Consider the following 23630-nt stretch of genomic DNA (forward strand, 5'->3'; position numbering starts at 1 on the left):
CCAGAGCCACGTCGATAATGCTCGAACTGTGCCGTTTCTCCCTCGATCACAGCTCGGCTCACGCGCCTCGCGGTCTCGTGCCGTTTGGAACGCTCCGTTTATATCGTCTTTCTCTTCTTTTATTTCGCCGCAAGGTTCTTACTCATGACACTCATTTCTTGGGTTTGAAATTGTACTGTCGTGTTCTCCGGCTGCTCTTTTCCTTGTTTCACGCATCTAAATGATTCAATTAGGTCTTTCTTCATGTCTCAACTGTGTCCGATTCAATTATGATTCAAATGTCTTTATTGACCAGATGATCAATGTATTTGTATTTGTATAAAAGGTAATTTTGTAAGTTATCTTGAAATCCGCTCGTGCGTTTCTTGGTTTTGGGGGCCAATCAAGCTGCCATGAGCAGTTTCTGTCCTCACTTTCCCAACACAGCACTGTATTGTATTTGTTCGTGGAAAAATAAATATTCATTCATTCAATCTATCCGCTTCGCACAATGATAAAAAAGAACTATGCTTGGTTGCTGCAATGCTGTTAGCACACGGGAAGCTTTCAGGTTACATTATAAGATAACGAAAACTACACAAACGTGGATGTTGTTCGGCAAAGTCTACGTTGTTGCAGTGCTAATTTTGTAAAGTTCAGTAATTCATTCCGACTCCTACTGCATTTACCATTAGCAACGCGAGCAGCGTACAGAGGGAAACGCAAGGCTGAATAAATACTAAAGAACCGTGCCATGTTAGAGACTCCCGTGTCTTCTGCACGTTTTACATGCTCTAGCAGCCCAATGGCGCCACTAATTTTCCGCACGTTTATGCAAACAGCGCGAGTTCGCATCACAGAAAGCTGACGTCTTAAGAAAATAAAGAAAGGTTGGTGGAAATCTACCAACAATGACAAAAGTTTCCCTCTTATATCCGAAACACTGTGTTTTGGTCTTCAAGATAAGTAGTCACTCGTATCGCTCATAGTTGCGCCATTTCAAGTCTTTAACCAGCAAAAAAGTGACATTTCTTGGCGGGGTTCATTTTGCATCCTATAGACCAGTGAAAAGCATTAGCAAAAGCTCGCGAATTTTTCGCCAGCTTGTTGCAGTCGAAATTATGGGAATGCTGGTCACGAGAAGGGCCGCAAGAAACGTAGCACAGCGTCATGAAGAAGACCTTGCCTTCCAAGAGGTCAGCGCTAAGCGCCAGGGGCGCGCTACCGTCTCGAACATGGGACTGCTTCATGGCTGTGTAGGCAATGTCAGCAGCAGGCCCTTCCGGGAAAAGGCTACGCTCTGCAGCACCGTCGAGGCACCGGTCCTTATCGCGATATTCAAGAAGGCTCGCATTGGACAAGATGCTGCCGACCTCTGTTCCGTCGGACGTCCACCGCACGCCTTCGCTGTCGAAGGCACGAACCAAGTGAGTCGCCAGTAGGAACAGCAGACCACCGTACAGCATAGCCTTCGCCCCGTTAGGATAGTACATAGGAGCTGCGATGAGGGCAGTCGCCAGTTCCAGGGTGTTCAAGACGTAATCGTAGACAACGAAGCCAGGCAGACTGTTCCAGGGCAGCCTCATCACCTCCTCGTAATGACCAGTCATGTTCACCATCCTCGTGGCCTGTTTCGTCGCCATCCAGTATGCAGCGAAGCTTGCAGCCTTTTCTGGAAAAGCGACGTACAACTTCTCCAGCAGGTCAGCGTTCACGATAGACTCAGGAGGCCACAACGACTTCTTCACGGAGGAGATCTTCCCGGTTAATCGCGTCTTGCTATCATCGTCCATCCAGTCTGAAGCGTTGATCTTTTCGACGGCTGTTGAAACCACGTCGTCGAAGCCATCGTTGATGGTCTTGATGTCCTGTGCCGTGAACCGGAAGACCTGGTTGAGTGCAACAAGAAGAACCTTGTACGATTCTTCTATGTGGTGGCCAGCAGAACACGGACATATAGGCCGCTGCTGTGTGCGTGCTGCCATAGTGGTCGACAAGCATGCGATAATCTGCTACGGGAGCGTAATACTGCACAAAAAGCCATGACAGGTGCATGTTGAGCTGCCCCACGTCGTACTTTTCGAGAAGCGCGCTGACCGTCTGGAGCAGACGGACATCGCTGACGACGATTTCATCATCGGAGCTTAGCTGTCGTCTGAGCGGGATGGATTGCTGGAAACATCGAAGCCATTCAATAGCAGAGGCGCTCGGAACGTAGGCTGAAATATTGCCGAAGGAAAACACCGCCGGCTTCGGTGAGCCTGAGCTTAGCAACGAGTTCAAGGTTTCAAGTATTTGCTCCTCCATGACGCGGATCTCGTCCACAACAGTTTCATTGTTGGCGGGTCCCGTACTGTTGTCCGGATACACGTGAGAAAGAAACTGTCCCCAGTATTTAGTGTAGATGGGTATCGTGATGCGGTGGTGGTAGAGCAGTATGGGAACGAGCATGCTCGGCCGTATCCGGACCCGCCACCTTGTCATGTGCGAAGAATGACCCGGCACCCCCAGCACACTCACCGACATCCAAAATGGACACTGCCACAAATAGGCAAACTTGACGAGCAGTTGGAGCGGAGGTAGAAATTCTCGCGGCGGAAGTGGCCAACTCAATCCTTCTCCTTCGATAAAGTCGAGGAAAGGCGGCAAGTCAGGCTGGTCCGATGGGTACTTGTCCCGGCACCTGCTGTACATGGCGAGTGCCTTCCTCCCGACGGGAAGCTTGAGTGAACCGCTGGCTAGCATGTCCGGCAGTGTCTGGTACCAGGAGAGCCGCATTGCGTCTTCGACCGTCTTGAAGGTCTCGCCGTGGTCGGAAGAGGAGCGTCCCAAGGAGCAAACGAACGCTTGAAAGTCTTCGCAGGGGTCCAGCGTCCAGTTGATATGCTTAGTGAGCAGCGAGGCATGCGCACGGCAGTCTTCCGTCTTGCAGAGTGGGGGGTGGCTCTCAGTGCGCTGATGCGAGATCGAAAGGAAGATGACGAGGAAGCTGAGGAGAGCGAGGAACCCGCAGATGGCCAACACGAGCGCGCAATGGTAGTTTTTTGCAGCGGTGGGCTCCGGGGTTGAGGACAAGGCCGGTGACATCGCACCTGTTCTTGGCTGCAACGAAGATTAAATAATAATCATCCTTAGTAAAGAAGGTTATTTGCCCTAGAATGCCCGATACCCACGATTCTCATGAGGTTTGGGGCATATTTGTGAACAGACCAACGGCGATAAATATACTGCCAGGAGCCTTCCAAGCAAAGCATGACGCTGGTATTCTTAACAGATCGCGTTGCTACGGTTCAGTAGCATTTACCTGAACTTTTGGGGCACTACTTTTTACAGCGTATATAGCTTAACGTGCTCGTTACCTTGCTGTCACGAGCTGCTGACCACGAGATCTGATCAGGCGGTACGCGCAATCATTGGCCACCCTCCCGCTACAACGTGTTGATGTATCAGTTGCGCTACAAAATAATTGTTAGGGGTTGTCGTCGCTTGAAGAAAGCGATATATCTCCTGCTTTATTTTTATGGGCGATGTGTTTCGTACTGCATCTTGAAGCGAAAACAGATTGATCACTTCATATTTCTATACGGTGTGGATTTTTAATTGGCAACCTGAATTTTTAAGATCACCCGTATCATGTACTTAAGTTCTGTTCATTGAGCTATAGATTACGCTCAGAAGCGGGCATTTGCACGAGAAATAAAATTGAAAATCTGAAATGAAATTTAAATGAAGTTTTCTTTTTAGGAAAACGACGTTTTGTCATATCTATAAGTGGAACCACTCTGAATTCTTACCGCGTTTCACAGCGCTTATCTCAAAAGTGGTGCTAGTTTCAAACTTTTTTCTAAGTTGGTGTGCTTTGCGAAATCCCTCTATTGCAATACATGTGCGCTGAAATAATCAATTAAATGCTAATTAGCGCCAATTTTACGTACAATTATGGATTTTTATTTCCGGCGTGTGCAATGTCCACCTGTTCGAGCTATCCTAATCCGTGCGTGCATTATTACTATATGGTACAGGTGATTTTTCAAAAATTCTTTAAATAAAAAGTCGCAGTTTCATCCGAAAGGCGAAGCATCAATTGCGATAGCAAATTTACTAGTAGAGTATACGAAGTAAGGATAGTAGTTTTATGGGCTGCTTAAACTTGGACACATTCGCTTACTAACTGAATTAACAAGCATGATGTCAACGCGCTCATGTAAACATGAATAGATCACACTCGATGACCGCAGACTAGCACTGTCAAAACGCTGGCGTGAGCAAGCGTGGTTGGAACAGTGACCGAAGGTTCGTGTGGTCTATCGCTTCAACGGAAACTGAGCTGCGAAAGCACAGCGCATACAAAGCTCACAGCCGTGTGGAGATCGCTTTCAAGATCCGGTGCGCGCGACAGCCCTCAGCCGCGCAAATTACGCATTTCCTGGCAGAATAGAAGCCGCGTACCCTCCCTCCCACGCTGCCTTCCCGCATTCCTCATTTCGCGTAGGAGATTGAGTCGACAGTTCCCCTTGCGCCCGATCGCAAGATACGCATTTATTGCCGCAGCTAAACGTCGCCTCCCCTCCCTCCCTCCCTCCCTCCCTCCCATCCCCCCACGGCCTTTCGCACGACCGGAGACGGCGTGTTTGCTCTCCGCCGTGCGTTCGCTCTCCGTGAAAGCGCGCGTCCCTCGCGCGCTTTCACTCGCACATACAGCATACGGCGCGCGGCGACAAGTTTATCGCCGTTGGGCTTTGTACAGAACCTCACGTTGACGACGATAACGACGGCGACGGCGGCCGCGACGACGGCGGCAGGAATGCGCTTGGAGTGTTCATATAATTGCTATCGCAATAAAAAGCACCCGGTATAGTTGAATCAATGCCTTCTGCTTGTTAGGGGCGTTGGCAACGGGCGATACCAATTCGTATGCATGCAAAGAACAAGATTTTCATTTATCAACCACCAATCGTACTATAACCAATTTTTACGTGAATCAAGAGCAGAGAAATTCGAGAAATTGTTTGGAGTATTTTATGTATATATGGCTTTATTGTTTTACAACTATCGAAGGAAACCATCGAAGTATATTTAATTGGATTACGAATTTTTACACTTGAACCTAACTTTACAGCTCAATCAGAGCTATCAACTATAATCTACTTGGCTGCTGGTGTAAAATGCGCAAGCTACGCAATCTTCGAGATACAGTGTTAAAGAATCCGGCAGATCCCACTCCCTGTGGGAATCGATGTTATGCGGCGCAGTATTTGGGGAGCCTACCAAGTTAACGGTACGATCATGAGAGCATCAAGACGTAGGAGGCTGTTTCATGACCTACATGACACGCATGTCATGACCTATCATTTATGTTCGTCATACACTCTTGTCATACTATGCCAATTTTGCTACATACCAAGGCCGGTATTTTGTAGCGATGCCTTTCCGATGCTAATGCCTTTTCGCGCCTTCCGCGCTTGGTCAGTGGTCAGAGCGACGGTCCGCTCACGTTATCAACGGGATCAGCCGGCCTCACGTGAGCGGTGGATGATAAGACTGCCATAGAATAACGCATAATGCATCACTACAAAATACCGGCCAGAAAGTTCACGAAACGACCATGAGAGCACCAAAGCGTAGGCGGATAGATAGATAGATAGATAGATAGATAGATAGATAGATAGATAGATAGATAGATAGATAGATAGATAGATAGATAGATAGATAGATAGATAGATAGATAGATAGATAGATAGATAGATATAGATAGATAGATAGATAGATAGATAGATAGATAGATAGATAGATAGATAGATAGATAGATAGATAGATAGATAGATAGATAGATAGATAGATAGATAGATAGATAGATAGATAGATAGATACTGTCAAAGTGGCAAATGTTCGCCAAGAAATGTTTCGCATTTCAAATCACGTGCCATCCCACTACTGTGGGACGGCACGTGATTTGAAATGCATGCAAAACAGCGTTGCTTGTAGGCTCCCTAATTCGCGTGGAAGACTACCGCCACCTCGGAGAGCCGGGGGAAAGTAGTCACGCGCTACGGGGCCGCCACGCCGCGAGAGCGGAAGAAAACTAGGCAAGCAAGCGCTTGGAACGACGACAAAGGGAGGGCGGTGCAAGCGTACGCATGGCCGACGCGGGTCGCACTGCGGCAAATCTTTGAGAAGGCCTTATTAGCTACCCGAGAGTTTACTGATCTTGAAAATGGTGTCTATTCTTAACTAATCTACTGAAATGCACATTCAAGTAATGAGACGTACAAGCTCTTGCATAGAATGAAGTCACGTTGCATCGAATTCGGGATCCGAGTTTTTGCAGACGCAGATCTGGTGAGGGACACAAAAAATGCATAGAGCCTTAGTTCGCTGGAAAAAAAAACAGCATTGCGACTGCCACTCGTGCCTCGGGTGACCCGGCACTCCGCAAAGCGTAATGCTTTTACGGCATCGGTCGGCAAACTCACTCACGAGCGACCCCCCCCCCCCCCCCCCCCCCCGTTTCCTCCCTTAATCATACTCTCGCTCCACATTCGGTTCAGAATTAAGGGGCTAGTGGTTTGCTGGCTGGATGAAACGTGGTTACATCGGCGCCTGCAAGAACGGGACGTAGTCCTCCGTGCATTCTTTCTTTGTCCCGTCCTTACACGCTCCGATTTAACTTTCATCAAACTCAGATCAGAGGCGTGAGATGGCGCGTCAGTGAGTGTATAAACGAGAGTGAGTATGAGCAGGCAAGAGTGGGCCCGGACTGAGTGGGCAGCTTAAAACTCTCTACTCACAAAGACGCTTTGAGATTTTTCGTGAAGCTAATATTTTTTTATAGAGACAGCTCGCGCTTCTCTGTCTGCAAACGAGCGAAATACACGGGTGCAGAAAAATATGTTGGTGCACTCACCATGCTCGCAAGTTTGGTGAAGGGAAGCACCATCGTTAGACGCCTCAAGCTGCGGGGAGATGCGGGAAGCTGGACGCTTGCCTTGGCCTTGCGTTCCGCGGAGGGGCTGACGGGCAGCTGCGCACCGCAGAACATCGCCGGTGTTTTGTGGTGTCACCCTTTTCTACTTATACTGCACCGGCTAGGGGTTAGCTAGGTGGGAAATGTTCTCCCAGCTAAACTAGTGCGCTGACTAGGCTAGAGCTTATTACCACAGCAGTTATTGGTTGTTTCTATTGAAACAAATAAATAAAAAAGGCAGAAAGTTACTACTGATAGCACTGTCTAGAGCCGTCTTCTGTCATTTCAATAGCGGTCAGCAGGTTGGGTTACGGAACTAAAGGGGCAGGCTCGAGAGGATAGCAGAATAAAGAAGAGAACTACTTGCATATATATATACAACTGAGCGCCTAGGTAAGCGTGAGCCATGATTCGCTTGTGGGTCCTCACTGCTGGCAAAATGATTGCGCTCGAACACCGACAGAGTGCGCTAAATATATTGATCAGAGTGCGCTAGACATCCCTAAAAATATTGCTACGCTGAAATAGCGGTTTAAAATATATTTACAGGATATTTACCATGCGTCCACTGGCATACAAAGCATACAATATGGAAAACAGTCCCCGCGACATCAGAGAGCATAGTCGTCTTCTGTACTGTACTTCCCAGCTTCGTCTCGGGAAGTGCTTGGTAACAATACTGTCGAGGAATCACGTCAACCTCAAAAGAACAAGTAATTTTAAGTACTCTTAAGTTTCGAATTTTAATTTGCCGTTACTTTTATGCATGATACATAAATGATGGGAGAAAAAGTTGCATTCATGCAGCTTCGCTAGCTCTCCAATAAAGTGATGTATGCACAAGTAAATATAGATAAAAGTGAAAAACGCACAGGAATAAGGTAGCAGTAAGAGATAACAGATGCAATTCACCCAATTACAACTAAAACAAGTGATAGTAAAGAAATAGAAAGACTGCAAAGTGTTTCTCTTATCAAAGAAACTTCATCTCCACGGTTGGCCCTCTTCAGCACTAACCAAGCACCACGCATAAACTAGATATCGCTGTAGTGCATTGATTGAAAACTCTTAAAAGGATTGAAATTATCAAATAGTAAAAGGAGTGATATAATCTTCTCATAAGTTGCAATATGATCGTGACTTACGCAAGCAGCTAAGCCTCATCACTCAAGCCCATCTCACTTAGACTAGGACATCGTTATAAACTGGGCGGTTCAAATTGACAAATTCAATTTTTACTGCATACCTACCACGCCCATCTAAAGAGTGGGATCACCTCCTCGCATCAGCAGAAAATATTGTAAACCACAAAACATTCGGAAATGCCCAAGGTAACATTGTATATAACAAGTAAATTATGACTGTATTAATTTTTCTCCGGTCTCGGTCGACTACTGTGTACTAAAGAATAAATATCTAGCGTTTTCCTCTTGTAGCTTGTCTTCTATAAGCAGGAACTACAAACAACCATCATGTGTTCTCGCATAGATACTATTTTCAGTAATGTAATTGGCCTTCAGGGTAGTTGAAATAAATATGGAATGTTCCTCAACCTTTGTTAAGGTGCGAGCAACTCCGGCTTTCAGCTTGCGCGGCGACATTGTTCCTCTCGTAGTTCCTTTTGTCGTTGCCATCAGAGTGGGCCCTCTGCTGGGCTCCAATCGATCTGTGCGCGCACAGGACGCCTGACCCGGGACTACACTCCCTGTGCCTTGGTCCGGATCCTTGGCCGACGCCGGTTCGGCGTGGCTTTCCGCGTTGGTCGACATGGCTGCAATGACCACGGAGTTCACCGAAGTCATGCCAGTCGACAGGGACGTCGGAACAGGCTCCACCTGCGTGGTGCCACCTACGCCTTAGTACGGTGTCCTCCGTTGCCGCTCGGTTTCGGTGCTGCTACTTTCGAATGTACAACGGATAATTTCAGCAACGCGTCAGCCGGCAGCAAGTAACAAGAAAGGATTTAGTTGCCGGATGACATGGCGCATGGCTAGGAGGAAAGGCTAGCTGCCTACATGAACAATGGCGGAGTTGCGAAATTCAGTGTACAGTACTCGCCAGTATGCTCTGCAGGTAACACTTCTCGAGACTTACAACGTGTATTAGGTAACGTTTGTCACAACATGTCCGAGGTCAATATCTGAAGGCCTTGCAGCACTTTCAGCGGGACGCGAGCTTGGTTTCAGCGTGACGCGAGCTTGGAATCAGCTTGGAACACTTTTGATTCAGGGCGAATCGTAACACGGACACAAGAAGGCACAAATAAAAAGTGAACACACAAGCGCTGTGTGTGTGTTGACTTTTTATTTGTGATATATTTTTACATGTGCCTTCTTCTGTCCGTATTACGATTCACGCTGCATCAAAAGTGTTCCTGATGATTCACCAACAAGCCCCTATCACTAACCTCTGTCAATCTTGGTGATGCGGAACAGTCTCGGCCCGTGGGGAAGCAACGTTGAGCGCTAAGGAAGCGCTGCTGTTCTAGACGCCTTGAAGGGCACGAGTAGCAAATATTAAGTCAAGTTTAAGTAATAAATTAGTGCTATAGAACGTCTAAGGCATCAATTTTATGGTGAACACAGCTTTAGTAATCGAGTCATTGAGGTAAATGGAGGACACGATTACGGACTCCTCCGATAAATTCAGGTGCTAGCCTGAAGACCAAGGCACTACTCATTATAATTTTGTCACTAGTACTCAACCACTCGTAATAAAAAAAGAAGAATTGTACTGCATTATAAGACGAAAGAAGATGCTGCTTGTCCAGTTCTATTGGACTTCAGGAAAAACCTAATTGACCCTTGGCAATGATGCGGGTGGTCGAAAGGTTTTGTTTTAAGCATGAAATGCTTTTAGCTGCCGTAGTCGGCGACCTTTAAGTGACCTTGAGCGAAAAGCCAGAGCCGTTATCCGGGCACCTAAAAAGGAGAACATGCTGGCAAGTTGACAAGGAAATTTATTTACCCGTAGGCACGCATACAAGTGTTGTATGAACGTAGAGTACAATATGACGTACTGGACATCGTACTTGATATAAACAAAACAAATGAACAAACAAAAAAGTAAATGGTTTCGGCTTGACACTAGCTTTTCCACACGTAAAACCACTATGGGAGTGTACATGCAAAATCATAAATGTCAGCCTCAGATTCATGAATGACACCCGAGGCACACACAAGTACAGTCTCTACTCAGGCAAACAAAATTTGGGCATTATTCTGGCTCTAGCAAAACTTTGCCTCGAGACATAGTTATGTACCGCGTAGACCAGCGGCGAAGAAGTTTGAACAGCTGTTCTTCAAGATGACCCCATATTATCACCCGTAGTTTGCGCACTCTGGGGTACAATGCTCTATTTGGCTGCCGGGATCGTTCTGCTATACATCACAATACGTAGCTGACACTGTAGTAGACGAGACTCGCAAACCGATCTCGCCGCCATGGTGCCCGCACGATCGATATCCCAAATAATCTTGCAACCAGCTTCTAGAATGTGCGCGCTACAACGCACTCCTTTACTACATGCGTGTTGCAAAACAAAACGAGATCATTCGGGCAACCAGTCAAAACTTAACGAAATGCGGTCTTTGGCCCCCCAACCCTTTGTTCAGGGCCGCATTACATACGCTGTTAGTCTCAACGTTACAAAAAATATTGCTCCCGAGTTCTTCCTAATGTCTATTCACAATATCAGTCAAGCTGTAACTTCCAGTACGCAGAAGCTTTATTTGTCAATTCCAATAGCGACGTTCAAAAGGCAGATACGGGGAACTATAACGCCGCACATTTGCAGACGACAAGAAGAAAAAGGGGCGGCAGACGCTGAGCGTGTTGGACTGTTGCTGGAAGAAACGCGGTTGAAGGCGGCGGCACCACAGGCAGCAAAAGACGCCATATCGTAGCAATTTCATGCTTACACCGACTCTTGATTACGGGAGAGTCAGCCTTCTTTTTTTTTTTTTTCTTTTCCGCCATGCGCCGCCCGCGCTTTCGCGGTTCAGTAGCGTCGTTATCTCGTAGTGCTGCGCTGGTTTCGCTGGCTCGCGAAGCTCGTGCAGCCTGCTTGTAGCAACGAATGCCTCGTCCATGAGATGTCGCGGGATTTCCGAACGGTCCACGCCACTTGACCAAGAGCAGCTGTGTTTTGTCTTGGCTCGGTTTCTCCATGGTCGCGCGTTTGCGTTTGGCGCAGAAAACCACAGCGCAGTCTGTCCGGCGCCGTATTACTCACCGATGGCAGTAAAGGGCGGTAAAGCGCATGCAACGTCACCCCTCCCCGCTCGGGGGCGGGCGATTTGAGTTGCGCTAAAGGTATGCGGACCCTTCAGACGCACTTTTGTGGTAAACGAAGTCTTTTCTTGGCATGAAACAAGCGCTGCCAAGTTTCTGGAATGGCCTCTTAACAGTCCACGTCGACTTAGTATTTGCCCTTAGTCTTCTTTTAAGTTCCTTAACTACTGTTTGTGAATGACTTGATTGCGTATATGTGTGTATCTGAGTGCAACACTCTTCGTGCTTTTATCAACATTGTTTATACCATAATTAACACTCACCATCTGGAGTAGCATGGCAGGTGCTCATTCAGTCTATGATGTATAGCTTATCATTAAAGTCTGCATATGTCTCATATACGTTCCACCTGTTTTCTTGCTGTCCTGAACATGTTTTACAAATTGCCTGTGACATATGTGACACTGCTCAACCCTTGCTGGTTTACATGCGAAAGTGGCAGAAATTGTCCGCACAAGAAATCACATTTGCCTGAATAAGAAATCATAATGGCTATGCTGCTAACTAAAGGGAAAAAATTATTTTAACACACTTCAGGTCACATATTGCAATTGCAATATTTAAGCCGAACAGTACTGCTATCATGTTTGCTTAGCAGAAGCCGTAAGTCTAGCGCCACTACCGAAGTATTCAGCGATAAAGCATGTTGAAAATGGCACGTCGAGTCTTGGGCGCTGTGCGAATCGGTTCATGCGACTCTTCTATTGGTGTTCGTGAGGAACGATGTTCTTCTTTTGCGACCATTTGCGATTACACAAAACGCGGCCAAGTTGCACGCATTTCTCGTCAAATACGCGTCCCTCAACGTAAGCTAATAGCACTCCGACATGCGAATTCCACGCACGACGACGCAAGAATAACGACAACTGTATAACGACAACGGTATGTCCACGATGGATTGGCGAGAACGGAGGGATGACGATGAAGTGACGATGACTACTTGATTGAGACGTCATGACGACGACTCAATGCCGATGACTACATGATCACGTGAGTCACGATGACGACCGAATGACGATGATTGCGTGGCGATGCTTAAATAACGACTAATGGGTAAACGACGAAAGCGTGATGACGATGCAACGATGCCCATGAAATTATGACGACAGAGTATCGACGACCGAACGGGGACGACGGCATGGCAGTGACGGAATGACAACGATGGTGTGACGACGTTGGCATAAATTGATGACGTAGGCATGACGACGATGAATTGACGGCGACGCCACATAGCAATGGGAAAGTGACGGTGACTGAATGACGATCATGGCAATAAAGGCAACTAAATGGCGATGGCCGAATGATGAAGGCGATGGCGTGACGGCGAAGGCTTGTTTGCGTTGGAGCTCACGTCTGCACTTACGTAGATAACCTACTAGAGCCAAGCTAGACTAGCTGATTACACTTATGAGACGCTTGATTATCATCGATATCGTCTTGACTTCTCCCAGCTCCTGGTCAACTGTAAGGGATTATGACGCAATACACTGCTGCTGTCTTCCTTCTGCATTACAAACAGAAAGAACACGGATACTTTTTGTTTGTTACGCCTAAACCCGTGGCAAGCGTACATTGTGAAATTCACTGTACACACCACATATGGGCAGCGTACGATAAGACGGTGGTGCGACAACGAGGAGCGGGACAAATACATCTGTCAAGTTGTAATGGTGTTTAGTGAAGATATGTGCTCATTTACGTGGGATGTCACGCACAGACTGTAGGTGCTGTTGATCCAAGAAACAAATATTGTAATTATCCTCCAGCAGAGAGTTTGGTTTCACGACACGGACGTGTCTCCATAGGAACCCTGTGGCTACGAAGTGTGCGTGGCGCGAACTGCATATTCACATTGAATAGAAGATGGGAAGCTCACAAAAAACACATCACGAAGAAGAGAGTAAACGACATATAACGCTGCACTCGTGACTAACTATTATTTTGAGAAGAAATTGTCCTAAATAAGCACATCAGCGCCCCACCAGCGCTCCGGCATTCAATAATAACGAATTCCACCCAACTGACTTTATTGTCGACTTTAGTGAAGTGCACGTTTGTTAACATTGTAGTGCCTGCATGGGCACGATTAAAATGCGATTCAAATGTGCTTCATTGCAACCAGGTAAATTTGCGTTTCATTATATTCTTTCTTTCAACTATGCTTCCGCCTTCTGGCTCTCGCAATAACCGCTTTTTCGCTTGTCCAACGTCTCGCTAACCTCCGTGCACGCCGTTTAAGGACGCGTGTTGTTCTGGCTATTTATATCTCGTTTGTAGGTACTCTAAGTATCCCCTCGACCTGCTTTCCAAATTAATTTACAAGAAAAACAAAGAAACAATAAAAAACGACAATGAAATGGTTAATGTTAGCGCCAAGTGTAACGCAACATATTCATTTATACTGCGCACAATTTTTTTTTCAGTTCGCAAATTCGCATTTTCCCCCGTTTTCTTCTCGGATCGGGCGCAGTTATTCATACTTTTTTTTTTGCAAAATGGCTTTTCTGATGCATGCTCACAAGTTTATGGGCGTAGCACGAACATTCACTGCAGTGACGAAACTGCGTGTTAAGCGAGGCAGCTGTGTGCTGGTTCATCGGCCCATGTGCGTATCGAAATCGATTTAGTTTATCGGATCATCAATGCAAAGTTCACCAAAAGACCAAATCACTTCCGAGTTCAACTTCAAGTTGCCGAAAGTACGCTAAGACACCTGTATCGTGAGTGCGTATACACTACCAATGTAACATTCATATGAAGCACGCGCCCCTTCCCTTCGAGACGCTCGTATTGCTCTTGCTTATCAAAAATTGGCCGTTTCGCCGCAGTTTTATTGCCTTGACGACATTTAAGCCCCCATAGACCTCTTCAATGCACACATCCCAAAATACGACAATTGAAGACATCGAACGTGGGATGACGCGGGTACGTATGACGCGGATTACGTATAGTTCGTCGCGCCCTTTTCAGGTGTCGCACGCTATGTAAGTCCACGGGCTATATATCTGTGCGAACCGCAGTTATCAGTTAGGTACAACCACCTTCCTACAGATTATTGCGGCGGATAGCATTACTCAGTCCAACCCGCCTGCCGAACAACCCCATTAGCCACTTCCGCTGCCGAGTGACTCTTTGCGTCACAACACTGTTCTGCTTCTTCCCAGTTCTTCGCTTTCAAACCACCTATTATTGCATCGCCGAGGACGTATACCTTCCTTTATTGCCGAGGGCGAAGTTTTCATCTGTACAACGTCAGAGGCGAAGTCTGGTGACATTCTATACTGAGGCTTCCAATGCACTGGAACAATGTACTGTGTAAAATGTCGTCACTTAAAACGCCGGATAAGATCAGGCACGTACTGCCTGAGCAACGTCTCCGAATTCGCTTTATAACATCCCCAAGGCAGGCAATACGATGAGTTGGTCAGCTCATCGATTTGTTAGCACGCAATACACAACCGTTCTTGGTAATTTCCACTGTCAGCAAAATCGCACATTGCCTAGAGCGATATCCCATGTCAATTCCATACGTGGCCAGAAAGTAGCTAAACCGTAAAGGAGCAAAAATTTTTGTTGCTGTCATGCTCCCCAGTTAAGCGATGCCTTCTGGCTCAAATTAGGCAATCTTTGCAAACCTTGCCCACTTTTTTTTCCTATCCTGCGATAGGGCGCCTCCTTACCGATGTGGTGGCACCGGAGACAGTTGACGTCACCGCCCTAGACTGAGGACTGCCGCTGCCCGGCGACGCCGGTTCCACAGCACTGACACTTCCGGTAGACGACGGTTGCCTGGTGATGTTTCTTCCCTGCGATGCAGGCTGCCCCGTGCTGAGGGTGCCAGGCGACTGCTGTAAGACGGGACTTGCCACGCCACTCATGGACGTGGGGCTCAGACCGGGGGAGACCGTTCTCGAAGGCGAGGCGATGAACGGCGACAGGGCGCCACTTTCCGTCCTCTTCTTCTGCCGGCCACGGCGACGTCCCGCGCTTTTCTTGCCCACGTCCTTCGACATTGCGGCCTGGGTAAGATACAACGCCATTTTCATACAAAGCAGGATGCCTGCACACTCTTGTCCAATCTTTACAAAAATAACGCTGCCGCAACAAATTCGTAAAGGTATACGCGTGGCATTCAGTATATCAAGCACAAGGACCGAACCATCCTCAGTCTTCCTGTACCAGAATGGCCGTAAAAGTGAACCCGGGTGGTTCCTTTCTGCACATACAGCTTTTACGGCTTTAGCCATTTGTGGGAAGCTCTCTTCGATGCGCTTGTAGCAAAATTGCAGAAAAAGGTTTGGCTTTCTCCTAGACTAAGTTGGACTGGATACGCTTTCTAATGTAATAGCGATATAGGCTGCCTTCACCCAGTTTGGCAGTACCACGCTTCTCGACAAAAAAATAAGGGCCGTTCTCGAACGCAGTGCCGCCTAACACGGGGCACGTCGTACTCACTGTCGTACTCGGTGCAACATCGCTAACGGGTCGCGTTCAACCACCGCGGTGGCTCAGTCAGCTAAGGCGTTGCGCTGCTGAGCACGAGATCGCGAGATGGAATCCCGGCCGCGGCGGCCGCATTTCGATGGAGCCGAGATGCAAAAACGACTGTGTGCTTGCGTTGTAGCGCACGTTACCGAACCCCAGGTGGTCAAAGTTATTCCGGAGCCCTCCACTACGGCTTGCCTCATAATCAGAACTGGTTTTGGCACGTGAAACCCCAGAAAGAAGAAATGCGTTGGCCTGCTACATAGATGTCAATGAGGGAGTTGGATGGTACGGTCCTAGCCAGATGGCGCGCCGTCACATCGAGAATGGAAAAAAGCTCGTAACAATTATCCCGATAAGAAGTGCACCAGGCCTACCTCTTAATCCTGCTGATCCAAAGGTGGGCAGAGCCTGGCTGACTGGAACGGGACTCGTGCTTCTACGCTCGGGACGTGTACTTTCGCGTGCTTGCACGGGCTGCTGCTGCTTGCTTGCTTGCTTGATGATGATGATGATCATGAACCTCTGTCATGGCTCACATCCACTAAGGGGGATAGGCCAAGAATCGGGCGGCAGTGGGTATGCTAAAGAGAGAGAGAAAATTATTTATTTAGACCATCGAGATGGTTGATCTTGAGGACGAGTGGGTGGTGTCCTCATTCCAGGACTCCATTGGCCATGGCTGCTCGACGTACTTGCTGGACGAGAGCTTCTTGTCCCGCCAAAGTATCACCGATCAGCTATACCTCCCACTGCTCAAATTACGTGTTAGGAGTCTTTAAATGTTGAGGTTTGCCCCCGCACCCCCACGAGATGTGAAAGAGTGTAGGGCGTGTGTCGCCGCACCAGGGGCAGATGCCGCGATATGTTTGTGGGTATATTTTGCTGTATCTGTGTAGGTTTGGGAATGTGTTTGTTTGAATAAGTCTGAGGGCTATTGCCTCTTCAGTTCTGAGCTTTTTCTGAGGGGGAGGATAAATCCTGCGGTTGAGTCGCTGGATCTCGAGTCGGTCGCAGTAATTTGATGGCAGGGGCACAAAGGTAAAGGGTGGGGATTGATGAGACAATTGGTTTTGCCCCGCTCGGTTAATTAGCGCTCGAGCTAAGGCGTTCACCCTTTCGTTCCCCTCCAGTCCCGCGTGACCCGGCGTCCACGTGATTTGATGGGATTCTTGCAGCCTCGGGCCAAGAATCTGAGCCGCCAGAACCGGTGTTCGGCCGTTGGTAAAGTTGCGGCGGGCCTGTTGCGAGTCGGTAACGACATGAACTTCCCTGCCCACCCTGCCATGTTGCTTTATTACTAGCGCCGTGGCTATGGCCTCAGCCGCAGCTGCGGTCTTTGCCCTGACCGAGGCCCCGAGGGTCAAGGAGTTGTCTCTCCCGTTCATGGCGGCTACCGCGAAGAGGCCCCCTGCAGGGTACGCCGCCACGTCCACGTACGATACGTACGGGTCACCCTTGAATTGTCGGCGCTGTCTGTCGACCCGCGCCTTGCGTCGTCCTTCGTGGAGTTCATGACTCATGTGCTCTGGTATGGGGTTCACCGTTATCTTGCTTCTGACCTCGGGCGGGAGTGATCGTTGCCCATCGAGGGCACGAAGCTCCGTTGCCGTGCCGGTCCGGCGGAGGATGGCTCTGCCCGCCGCCGTGTTCTGTAGTCTGGCTTTTTGCGAAGCCATAACCGCGTCCAACAGCTCAGCGAAGGTGTTGTGGATGCCGAGAGCTGCTAACTTCTCATTTGAGGTGGTAACAGGTAGACTCAGGGCCGTTTTGTACGCGCCTTTGATGATGGCATCGACTTGTTCTTGGTCGCGTTTGTTTAGCGAGTCGTAGTGATACGGCATGCTAAACGTTACTCTGCTGATAACCAGAGCCTGGACGAGGCGGAGCGTGTCCTCTTCTCGCATGCCTTTGCGGCTTCTTGTTATTCGCTTGATAATCCGCGAGATCTGGTTGGTAATGGACCTTAGGGTTTGGATAGTGTGGGGTATGCTAAAGAAAATTCATTGCTTTTGCTTGCTTTTGCTTTGCTTTGCTTTGCTTTGCTTTGCTTTGCTTTGCTTTGCTTTGCTTTGCTTGCAATCCCCCGCAGCTCTTCCCCGCTACGGGTGTGCATAGGCGTTAACACGGGCATGCCCCATCTGATGCTGGACCAAAACAGCGCCGATTCCGTGGCCGCTGGCATCATTGCGGAGTTCGGTTGGATCAGAGCAGTGAAAATGAGCCAGAACAGGTGGCGTAGTGAGCGATGTGCGTAGTGAGCGATGTAATTTCCGCGAAATTCTTGACAAACGACGGAAGTAGGAGCACAGTCCCGGAAAGCTACGAACGTCCGGTGTGGAATTAAGTCGTAACGGGGAACTTCTGCACGGCTCGAACTTTGTCAGGGTCGGGGCGAACAGCGGTTCGGCCGACGAGATGATCGGGCATGATAAGTTTATGACGTCCGAAGTGGCACTTGGATGAGTTAAGTAGCAGGCCGCCTTTGCGAAACACAGAAAGGATAGAGGAAAATCGGTCGAGATACGATTCAAATTTCGGTGGAAATACAATGACGTGATTAAGATAACACAGGTAAATTAACGGAGCATTTAAAACCGTGTAAGAGGGTGTCCATCAAGCGTTCGAAGGTGGCAGGGGTGTTTCATAAGCCGAAGGGCATGACTTTAAACTGATAAAGGCCGTCAGGGGTAACAAAAGTGGTCTTCTCACGGTCAATGTCATCGAAGGCTTTCTTCCAGTACACTGACCGAAGGTCTATTGAAGAAAAATACTTGGCGCCGTGAAGGTAACCAGGGCGTCGTCTGTGCGTGGGAGCGGGTACACGTTTTCTTTTTTTTTTTTTTTGATCTTAAGATGCCGGTAGTTCACGCAGTACCCCTAATTGTCGTCTTTCTTTTTAACGAGAACCACAGGGAAAGCCAAAGGGCTGCAGAACTGCTCGATTATATTTTTGGTGGGAAGTTATATCTTGTCGACCTCCGTTTGAATGATGTGGCGCTCAGTTGGAGATACCCCGTATAGTCGTCGGTGGATTGGATGGGCATCGCCTGTGTTTCTGCGTTGCTTGACTGCGCAGGTTTGACCCAGAGGACGGTCACAAAAGCGATAGACGTCCCGATAAGAGGAGAGGAGGCGGAGGAGATCGTCAGCTTGGTGGGGCGAAAGGTCTGGAGCGATCATTTTGTTCACGTCGGCAGAAGACAAATCTGGTGAAGATGGGATGTCGGCGGGGTCCGACCGAGTGACACCAGGGATACAAGGTCGAGATAATGTAGTCGTAGGAGGGCGTCAGCAAAGCGAGAGAAATGCCCTCTGGAAGCACTTGTGAGCACAGTCCGTAATATACCACAGGACTAAAAGTAAGATTGTCCTGTAGAGTTGTAACAATGTGTGGAAAACCCAACACAGCAACACAAGTCACGGCTTGCGGCGGCAAACGGACGGGCTCAGCAGAACAGAGGCGACTTTTGATAGGTCCGGGTTGATCAATTACACTTGGTAGGTCAAGTTGCACAGTACCAGCGGTGAAACGCCGGAAGCGTTCTCCGGAAGCCGGAAGCCGGAGCTTCGCGTACATATACTATATATATATATATATACTGTGCATGTGTACAGTATATACAGCGCTTATATAGCCCTTGTGCACCGCAGCGCCCCTAGCGGTCTCCATGCAAACCAGAGCTACGGACAACGGACGACGACGAAGGACAAGGCTCGGCCCTAAGGTGCTTCGCCCTTAAAAGACTAAAGTTGCGCCCCTTTGCCTCTGTCTCTTCTCCTAGCCGCCGCAGCAGCGCCTCTATATGATGTCCACAAGGAAGCTGCGGACGCGAGAACCGCGAGCACGGCTGGGCTCGACTGGGCTCGACTGGCGCGCGAGCTGCGTCTTCGGCGCCCATCGTCCCAGGGCTTCACCGCCGTTGCCTCGGCGCGCCGTGCTGCGTTGCTCGACATACTAAAACACCATCAAGTAAACAACGCAAAAGCGAGTCGACATTCAAGATGGCGCCTGCTCGACCTTCTGAAAAACATTAGTGCGCTCATTTGAAAACATGCGATTTCCACGCGCCGCAGAGCTTACACGAATGTCCATTGCCAGGGCGGTGGCGCTGTCTTCAGAAAGGTCAACGCTGAGAGCGGGTGCAGGCTAACGCACTCGCGTCCGGCCCTGCTTTGTTGCGGTGGTGGTTTTTGGCACGGTACAAGTGTTTTGCTGACGTAATCTTCTATAAAGTATTTCCATGACGCGGTGTATTTCCATTCCGGATGCGTTGGGAAGCAGCCTGGCGCGGAGCATTGACGTCACCTCTCGGCAATGGAGAAACCGGAACGAGGCGAAACCTGCGCTTTCTTGAATTGCAATGCTGTACAAGTTAAGTAAAAGGGGACCTATATTTTTTGCGGTCAGTGGCAGCATACGTACATTTACAGCATATCGGTGGTGGTCGTGTTTAGACGTTATGTCAAGCCGTTGGTTCGGGGGCGATAAGTCGTTGTTCTGCGGTGCCAAGTACCACTCAGCTTCAGAACAATTTGTAGCATCTCTGCTTTCTTTGCTTTCCCGCGATCAGTAAAGACTACGGCTTGAGCTGCGTGGCAGAGTACGATGTTATGGTTGAAAAAATGCGCGATTCCTGCTGCAGCATCTCTTGGCAGCGCCTTTGTTTGGCAGTAACGGGAGAGGTAATCGGTCGCGACTATAATTCTATGGTTGCCAGATGAAAATGTGAGGGATGATCACAGCAGGTACATATCTATATGCTTAAACAGTGCCTGCGGAATAGCTATGGGTTGGCGCGAAAGCCGCCGCGCCGCTACTCGAGAGCGACTGAGACGACTTCGGTCCGATCCCGAGTAGCGCGCGGCCGATGCGGCTGCGAAACGTCGGTGATTCGCAGAAGATCCGGAGTTACGAGCCCGCGAAACCGAGCAAAAGCGTTTGAGCGTCCAGATACTTTAATGACAGAGTTTTCGTTGATTCTTGGGCTGTCGATGATACCGGGGTGATCTCGCGCAAAACGTGGCCGAGTTTTGAAGCATAACCTCGAAAAAACTTGGCCGAACCGAGATATAGGCAGGTGGGGTCGCCAGCTTCGCTGTTTGCCCAGCCTTCCCACCACTAGTGTGAAGCTGCCCCTATTTTTTTTATTAGTTCTCTAAACTTTAATTCGTCTGTTGAAGCAACAGACCAAACAAATAACTGCTGTTGCCTTGAATAATTCTTATAGTCACGTGCCACTTAGAGGTCATGACGTCACAATACGGCGATTTACGTGGCGCACTTGCGATGTAGACGTCACTCTCCGGCCATGAGTGCGGCATGTGGCGATATAATACTTAGCAAACAGGAACGTGAACGCGCACTGCATGCACTGCGCTTGTCAGATGAAAATGGCCAGAAGTGCGATCTACGGATGGCTCTTCTTTCCTTCCTGCCGGCTGCTTCCCATTTCAAGAAAATTACTTCTGGAGGTTTTGCTTCATAATCTTCGGGTGAAATTATGTAATCCTGTAGAGCTCTTTATGGAACCTCTACAGCCACAGGAACGTTTGCCAAGCTGTCTGTTTTACCTCTACTAAACAATAAGATTATCAGGATAATGTTGCCTAGTTAGATCCCCCTCTGTCGTATTTTTTACTATTTCTTTCTCATCTATAAAATTTTATGTTTAATAATTCGAAATTGAAAATTTCCTGTGATTCCAAAATCCCTGTGATCTCTCACAGAATATTCCCTGTTGGGGTTTTCTTCATTTTTTTTACCTCATCTTGGTTCGTTTCCAGGGCTTATCAGTTCATTAAACATTCCTTTATATGATTTATGTTAACTTTCTTTTATATATACCTTTTTTTTGTCCTCTAATACCACACTTTTTTTTGGACTAACCCATGGGGGGGAGGCTTGTGCTATTTTTGGCGGAAATCGCCTTTAGTAACGAGAAGGAGGCCAAAGCCTGGTGGCGTTCACCAGCTTCCGCTGTAGAGCCCGATTCCTAAATTTTTACCGTTATCTGTCTTGCTTCTCGAACTCAGACCTATGCTTCTTCTCTCAGAAGTCAGTAATGGTTGCTTCTTCTGTAATGAAGAAGCAACCATTCAGAATTTCTTCCAACGCCATTTCACCTACATGCGGATAAGTTTGCGTGACCTCCCTCTACATCACGCTGCGTTTTCAGTGACTCTTTCTCATTTATTATCACTTGCAGCCATATATTATTCCTTTGTCAGACGCGAGAAATCTTCTCATGGTTTCAGCTATAACGTTTCCCAAGTGAACTGTACTACATGGAACAACAGCCAGAAAATGAATTATTTCTGCTACATGTATATTAACGCGATAGCGTTAAGGGCCCCATGTCGCAGAAAATCCGGCTTCGGCAATCGGCGTCGCCGGGCGATGTCAACGGGTGGCGGAGAAAATCATCCCCAACTAGGGAGCCTACATGCAACGCCGTTCTTTAGAACGGCGTTGCATGTAGGCTCCATTTAGAACGGGTTGGGGAATAGGGAGCCTACATGCATGCTACATGCATGACAGGGAGCCTACATGCTTTAGAACGGGTTGGGGATAGAGAGCCTACATGCAACGCCGTTCTTTAGAACGGCGTTGCATGTAGGCTCCCTATCCTCAACTACGCAGGCCCTCCGAATATATTTGGGTACATGTATATGCCCCGCTTTCTTATATGACATGCGGTATATGTGGTTTATATTGCCACACCATTCTATCATTAATGTTGCTCATACCTCGTCTTGCATTCTTGGCAAAGCTATTCCTCGGAATTTTGAGAATGACAATCCACAAACAAATTTCACGAAACAAAACACCCACAGCGCATGCCTTTCATGTTAAATATTCGCAGACTGAAATATTAAAAGTACGAAACAAAAACGGAAACCTGAAAATTATGCAATTTTTTTGGCGCGGCTGTGCAATATCTCCGGGATCGCCCCACGCAAGAGGCCGCGTTTCTACCAGAAAGCTCGCCTTCGTGCATAGCGTTCGCCGCCAGTGTTTCCCGGTAACCATTACGGTTGCTTAAGCTGCAGTTTTCGGGAAGAGTGAGAAGCAGTCAGGGATCTTTCAATGCTACCGCATTCCACTCTTAGAAGCGAAGCTAAAGCGTCCTCCAATATTTATCTAAAAAATCTGCGGTAAAACTTCAGGTCATGATCGAAGATGGGTCTGTACACCTTGAGCTTCATCCTTTCAGGCTCTGAGGTGATTACGGCTGCTTGTGGAAGGGTTCAAAGCACGCAGTGCAAAGAGGCATTTGGCGCAATTTTCGCACTTGTTCCTACACATTCCATTTCATGATTGTTAAATACTCTTCGCGCGTATGTGCCCATGTGTTACTAAATCAACATCAAGAATAAGGTAAAAATAGTATCGCAGAAGTTCCAGTGTAATAATGGTTAGGAGATCTTCAACTGTCACTTTTTATTTCCTTCTTTGTTTTTTTTCCAGATCCTTCGTGGGATCGTCCGCTCTAATGGCCCAGTGGTTGCAACATCATCATCATTGTAATCGTCGTTGTCCTCGTCGTCGTCATCATCCTTATTAGCGTCCTTAAAGTATCATCATTATCAACAACACCACAGGGAAGGGAGAAGAGACAGAAGAAGATCGAGAACAGCTCGCACAGACGCCAACGTTCGACGCTCCAAGACTGCGACGGGCACTTTCAGTTCCTTGTTGTTTGGAGACGACTGCAGCCCCAGGCGCAAATCCCGCCGGAATCGTACTTGTTGCTTCACAGCTGCCTGACGTTTTCCAACATCGCCAGCAGCGAGCCGGCACCACCATGGAAACCGAGGTGCAAGCACGAGTCGGTCTTCCGGTAGTGCTGGTCAACCGCGATGGCCTGTACGTGATCATCGCCGTGCTGGGCGTCTCCATCCTGGG

At 48.2% G+C, this 23630-nt stretch overlaps 1 protein-coding gene across 1 annotated transcript in view; it reads right to left on the bottom strand.

Annotated features, from left to right (window-relative positions):
• The window catches only part of LOC125946755 (uncharacterized), a 76023-nt gene that overhangs the window by 33614 nt on the left and 18779 nt on the right, over nt 1-23630 (bottom strand). The gene's annotated exons all lie outside the window — the stretch shown is intronic.

The sequence above is a fragment of the Dermacentor silvarum genome, chromosome 7 (genome assembly GCF_013339745.2).
Source record: "Dermacentor silvarum isolate Dsil-2018 chromosome 7, BIME_Dsil_1.4, whole genome shotgun sequence".
NCBI classification, from domain to species: domain Eukaryota; kingdom Metazoa; phylum Arthropoda; class Arachnida; order Ixodida; family Ixodidae; genus Dermacentor; species Dermacentor silvarum.